This window comes from Lactuca serriola, chromosome 7 (genome assembly GCF_051521515.1).
Source record: "Lactuca serriola cultivar US96UC23 chromosome 7, Lser_US96UC23_V15, whole genome shotgun sequence".
In the NCBI taxonomy this organism is placed as follows: Eukaryota; Viridiplantae; Streptophyta; class Magnoliopsida; order Asterales; family Asteraceae; genus Lactuca; species Lactuca serriola.
Genome location: NC_136414.1, coordinates 19,050,928 through 19,057,793, shown reverse-complemented (window position 1 = coordinate 19,057,793; position 6,866 = coordinate 19,050,928). Strand labels below are relative to the sequence as shown.

The following is a 6,866-nucleotide window of genomic DNA, read 5'->3' as shown; positions in this document are numbered from 1 at the left end:
ATCAATCCTAGTTAAATAATATGATTTCATATTAATATATTGGAACTTATAATATATTAATAAATCATAAATATCCTCTTCTCAAAAGTCCATCCTTACAAATTGTTTTCGTGCCATGCAACTCAAATGGACCATGCTACTCTCGGGTCAAGTACATACCAATTATAGTTATGGACTTAGAAACTAAATGCAACAACAAATCCTTGGTTTATTTTCATTATGGCGATTACGAGACAATTTGAGGGAGGACCCAAATCAAGATTAGGGATAAGTGGCCAGAATGGGCCCACACTGACTGAGGATCGGATTTGGGAGATTATTTGAGAGGAGATTGTTTCCATTGTTCGGGATCAGATACCGGAGCTATTTGGGTCTATCAACACCATTATGATGGATTTATTTGACGACTGATATGCTGCACTTTTTGAGGCTGCTGCTGTTGTAGCCACCGCATCCGTTGTTGTTGTTGGGATTGGCGTTGGGAGGGCCTTCCAGTATCATGACTTCGACAATACGAAGCCCTCAACGTTTAACGGACTTCGGGATCCGATCATATCCATGAGGTGGCTATTTGACATCGATGGATGTTTCTTCACTTGCTCTTGCCCATCTGACCAGAAGGTCAAGTGCGCTCTGAACCTTCTACGGTCGGGAGTGAAGGATTGGTGGAGACTTGTTACTAGCTCGTATTCTTCTGAGCAGAGGGTTGTTGTCACTTGGGAGCACTTCTCAGAGATGGTTCATTCTATATATGTTCTGTTGGTGGAGCTGAGAGGTTATCTCATGAGTACTTGGATTTAAGACAGGGGACTGAGTCGGTGACGGAGATCACCAAGATATTTATGGAGAGGGCCATGTTTTGTCCTGAGTTTTTCTGCTTCTGAGCAAGCTCAGATGACCCATTACTTGAACATGCTCAAGACGGACATCTGACAGTTTGTATCCATCCAACATTATGGTTCATTTTTGGAGTTGTAGGAGGCCGCCAGGCGACGGGAGATTAAGAGGGAGCTCCAGAAAAGGGAGTAGAGATAGACCCTGACGTAGTCGCAACCTGCGCCGAAGTAATTCAAGGCTGCTCATGTTAGATCTAAGAGTCAGAGGATCCGCACTTGTGGGAAGTGTGGCATGGTTCATGATGGGGCTTGTCGATTTACTGGTGTATTCCACAAATATGGTAAGGAGGGGCACTATGCGAGGGATTTTCACCAGTCGGCCCCAATTCCGAGTACTAGGATTTGCTATCACTATGATCAGGTTGTCCATATGAAGGTCAATTGTCCATTGCTCCCCGACAAGGCAGCGTAGGCCCCGTCACCAGCTACTTTGAGGATCACCGATGGGCGCAAGGGGAGGGTGGAGCCCCCGAGGGCTCGGGGCCGTGCTTTTCAGCTTACTGCCAAGGAGGCCAGAGTAGCTCCAGACATTGTGACCAATATATTTCTATTTATTATTATGTTGATTATATTCTATGTTGTGCTCATGTATATGCTCCTAATAGGTATGTTCTTCAGAATTTCCTCCCCTAATTCCTTTTACTCCATCATGTATTGGATTGTGGTACTCACAAGAATGCTTCGAGAACTCTTCAATTAACTCAATTTTAGTTGAATTTTTCTTCATAAGTAGTCCTTGAGAATCAAGGATTTGCCTCGTCATCACATTCACCCCGTCATAGAAAATAGACACTTCTTGTTGTATGTTAAGGTCATTCTGAGAGCAGTTTCTTAGTAACCCTTTATATCGCTCCAATGCCTCATAAAGCGACTCACCCGGTTGTTCCTCAAAGTTGGTTATTGCCTTATTGAGTTTAGATATCTTTGATCGTGGGAAAAATTGTTCCAGGAATTGCTCACGCATTTGTGCCGAAGTAGTAATTACGCTGGGTGGAAGTGCCTTTAACCAATCTTTTGCAGCTCCCCTAAAAGTCACGGGAAGCATCCTCAGCAAGATTGTCTCTCTAGGAACATTCGGGACATTAAAATAGTCTACAATGTCATTGACCTCATCTAGGTATTTATAAGCATCCTCGTGATCTTTCCCAGAAAATGGTACATCCTTAACTATAATAAGAATGTGTCCTTTCAACTTGAATGTTGTAGCGGCAGGAATTGCGGGTTGTACTAAACTGGGACCGGTGTCCTCTAGGATTCTCTTCTTGTATGCCTCCATGGACATATTAGCAATGTTTTCCATCTCGTTCTTAGGCTCATCCACAAAATCACTTTCTACAAACTCGAGTTCAGTCTCGTATTTGGTATCTTTTGGATTATGATTTTGTTCAAAGCTTTCAAACTTGCTATTGTCCTTCTTTTGATTGCTCGACTCTCCTACGTTCTTCCCCTTCTTTCCAAAAACTGATTTAAGGTCTTTGAAAGGCGACTTCTTTGGTGGTTGGTTTTCTTCTATGTTATTATCTGTATTTTTGTGAAGGGCCGACTCTGGATCTTCAAGCGGTGGTACCAAAGGTGTGTTGGAACCTCTAGTCATGAACTACTGCAATAAAGCGAAAATAAAAACGTAAATCTGAACAAAAAGTAAATAAAAATCACCTACTGACTGGTCACCATGACATGGTAAAGAGCACCACCTTGTATTGTCGCAGAAAATCAAAACAGAAACGAAAAACAAAAAAAAAAAACATAAAATGATTGGGCTCACGTCGGGTGCTTAAGGCTCACATCGTGAGTTCAACACTGAAACAAAAAACTAATGTAGAAACTTAACTTTTTACAGGTTTTATCCCACAAAAAGGATCAATTAACCTAAATCAAATAAATCAACAATCAAATAAGTGGTTCCCCGGCAACGGTGCCAAAAACTTGATGCGTGCAAATAGCTACACCTAATTTTACCTACTATTTTACTAGCTATTTGACCTAGGGCAGTGTACCCTTCCGCAAATAGTATAGCACAGAAGTCGGGTATCGATCTCAGGGAACGAAATTAGTTATTTAACCTACTTACTATTCAATTAACCTAAAATTCTAGCAAAAGTAAAAGGGTTTTTATCTAATTTTGCAAGTTTAGACAAACTTAATTACTCAACAACTATTCAATCAAATATTCAAAATACTTCTGTTAGTTTGAATCCACTTTCCCTCAATGATTTAGCTATTAATTATGACAATTCTAGTTGGTTACCAAATATTATATTATTAGCAATGCAAGTCCAAGTTTACTAATATTGAATTAAAGCATGTAGAGCTATGCATGATCATACATAATTTAACACATAATCAATTATTAGATAGGATTGGAGCTATGTAAGATTGAGTTGATAAACACAATTATGGTCATAATATGAGTTCTCCAGCACAACCAAATTCAATACTGTAATTACTTATATAAGATTGGTTCGATCTTAGCTCTAATAATCTAATGATCACTAAATTACTAGGTAATCAAATACATGCAGATTAATGGTCACTAAACTACATAGAGTATGAATTTAAGCAATCTAGTATCAAATTAAGCATGCTAGGTATAAACAATCAACACAAGCCATTACCAACTAGAAAAGGCTATATTAACATAACCAAACCATGAGTTCCAGCTTCATCTATCTAATAGAAACAACTAGATTTAGCTACTCATAGAATCAATCAAACAAGTAGACTTCATAATTAAAGACATAGTAATGTACCAAACTATAAATAAAATATGTTCTTCTTCTTCTTCCTCCTTGGTTTCTGCCTTAAATTTCCACTAAAAAACGTCTCTGGAAACTCTATGTTGCCCATCCAACCTTCAAAACCCGTGAGCATCAAGGGTATTTATATTTTTCGAATTAACCCTACTCACATCGTGAGATCGATATTGATCCATATCTAACACGAATTCTTGCTTCCGGATGTTTATCTTCTAGAACCTTCATGCTTACGTCATGAGACACTAATCCTTATGTTGTGAGAGTGACTCTTTGTTGAATTCTTCATCTTTTAAGCTTTTAACCTCCAAAGTTCCAGTCCTTATCATTTTTAGTCCTTATTCTTCAAGATGACTTCTTTTGGGTGAAAATTGTAATTTAATCTTATAAGTACCATTTATCTATGCAAATAACCAAAATATTAAACAAAATGTATTCAAATATTTCCTAAAAATATGTTAAAGTATGGAAATATCATTCACATTGGTGTGCATTGATTACCGGGAATTGAACAAGTTAACGGTGAAGAACCGTTATCCCCTTCCGCATATTGATGACCTCTTTGATCAGTTGCATGGTGCATCTTGGTTCTCCAAGAAAGATATGGGGTCCGGATATCATCGGGTGAGAGTGAGAGAGGAGGACGTGTAGAAGACCGCGTTCCAGACTCGTTATAGGCACTACGAGTTCGTGGTGATGCCATTTGGGCTCACCAATGCGCATGCTGTATTTATGGATCTGATAAATCAGGTATGCATGTCGATGCTCAATTGATATGTTATCGTGTTCATTGATGATATCTTGGTGTATTCAAAGACCAGATAGCAGCATGAGGAGCGCCTTCGAGAGCTTCTGGGGGTTTTGAGGTGGGAACGACTGTATGACAAGTTCTCGAAGTGTGAGTTTTGGTTACGAGAGGTCCATTTCTGGGGCACCTCATTAAACATGCTGGGATTTTTGTTGATCCGGCCAAGATCGAGACATCGATGCAGTGGGAGATTCCAAAATCTCCCTCAGAGATCAATAGTTTCTTGGGTTTGGTAAGGTACTATCGGAGATTTATTTAAGATTCAAGATTGTGGTACCCGTCACTCGTCTGACAAGGAAGGAAGTGGATTTACGATAGGGCCCTGAGTAGCAGTTGTCGTTTGAGATTCTTCGGCAGAGGTCATGTGAGGCCCCAGTAATGACCCTTCCGGAGGGAGTCTAGGATTTTGTGGTATTCTTCGATGCATCCATCACTGGTTTAGGGGTGGTCCTTATGTAAATAGGATGAGTGATTACTTATGCTTCACGACTGCTGTAGCCGCATGAGACGCGATATCCCACTCATGACCAGGAGTTAGGGCAGTGGTCTTTCCCCTCAAGATTTAGAGACATAATCTATATGGGGTCCGTTGTACGGTCTACACGCATCACAAGAGTTTGAGATATCTTATGGATCAGGCGAACCTGAACATGAGGCAGCGCAGGTGGCTGGATGTGGTCAAGGATTATGAGTGTGATATCCTTTGCCATCTGGGTAAAGCGAATGTGGTAGCGGATGCTTTGAGTTGTAAGTCGGTTGGGTCTTCAATTTGGGAAGTATGTATGAGGATATCCGTTGACTCTTTGCTTTTGGGATTGATCAGAGAGGTACATACAGAGGGAGTTCAGAAGGAGAACTGGAAAATGGAGAGGATCATGGGTGAGATCAATAGGTTTGTCACAGATAGTCGAGGGTTATTGACCCGGTGTGGTCTGCTTTTGGTTCTAGTTTCTGGTGGGATCAGGAAGAATGTGCTAGAGGAGGCTCATAAGTCTCATTTTTCTATACACTCGGGAGCCACCAAGATGTATCAGGATTTGAGATTGAGTTACCGGTGGCTGTGTATGAAGAGGGAGATAGACTGTTATGTCGAGAGGTGCTTGACCTGCAGGATGGTCAAGGCCAAGCATCACAGACCGCATGGGAAGCTGCAGCCTATGGAGGTTCTCATGTGGAAGTGGGAACAGATCATCGTGGATTTTATCACCAAGTTGCTGAAGATGGCCAAGGGTTTTGATGCTATATGGGTCATCATGGATCGATTGACTAAGAGTGCCCACTTTTTGGCCATCCAGGAGAGCTCTGTCGCCGAAAATTTAGTCGATGTGTATGTTTAGGAGATTATTGCTTGTCATGGGATTATGGTCTCCATTGTTTCAGACCAAGATGTTCGGTTCACTATTCGTTTCTAGCATAAATTCAATGAGGAACACAGCACGAGGTTGCTTTTCAGCACTGCATATCATCCGCAGACTGACATCCAGTGTGAGCGAACTATACAGACCCTTGAGGATATATTTTGGTTCTATATCATTGATTTTGGTGGGAGTTGGGATTCCTATCTACCTCTTGGGGAGTTCTCAGACAACAACAGTTATCGTTTCAGCATTGGTGCCCCGCCATTTGAGCTTTTGTATGGTCGGAGATGTTGTACCTCAGTTTGTTAGGGAGAGGTTTGTCACAGTGTTATGGGAAGGACCGAAGTATTCCTTCAGACCATGAAGCTTATTTAATAGATCATCCAGATACTGCAGACCGCTTAGAGTCAGCAGAAGAGCTATGCCTGGAGTTTCAGGTCGGCGATATGATGCTCCTAAAGGTCTCACCCTGGAAGGGTGTGATACACTTCAGGAAGAGGGGGAAATCAGGTCCCCGGTTTATTGGACCTTTTTGGGTGATTTCCAGGGTTGGCAAGGTAGATTGCATGTTGGATTTTCCGAGTGAGCTCAGTCTGATCGACAACACTTTCCATGTCTCTCGGCTATGGAAGTGTGTGTTGGACGATGAGGTAGTGGTTCCATTGGAGGATATTCAGATCGATGAGAACCTAAACTTTGTCAAGATTACGGTAGCTATTATTGAAAGAAAGATGAAGGCCCTGCAAAACAAGGACATACCTTTGGTAATGGTACAGTGGCAGCAATAGGGAGGCTCCGAGTGGACCTGGGAGCCGGAGGCTAAGATACGGTAGTATTATCTTCAGTTATTTGTCCTAGCCGACATCAAGGATGAAGTCTGGATCTAGTGGTGGAGAATTGTAACATCCCGATGATAAGTTACTACTAATTATGACCATATAATTGAATTACATTGCATTTTGGTCCCTAAGTATATAAATGAGTGCAAGGAATGCCCTAGTGACATTTTCATAATTTGGGAGTTTGGGGAGTATGTCATGCGTATGTGTGT

At 41.3% G+C, this 6,866-nt stretch overlaps 1 non-coding gene across 1 annotated transcript; it reads left to right on the top strand.

The window, feature by feature from the left end:
• Positions 1-1,705: 1,705 nt before the first annotated feature.
• LOC145065186 (small nucleolar RNA R71) lies at positions 1,706-1,812 on the top strand. The gene has a single exon (XR_013688333.1). It is a non-coding gene; the product is annotated as a small nucleolar RNA R71 (small nucleolar RNA).
• The last annotated feature ends 5,054 nt before the right edge of the window (positions 1,813-6,866 follow it).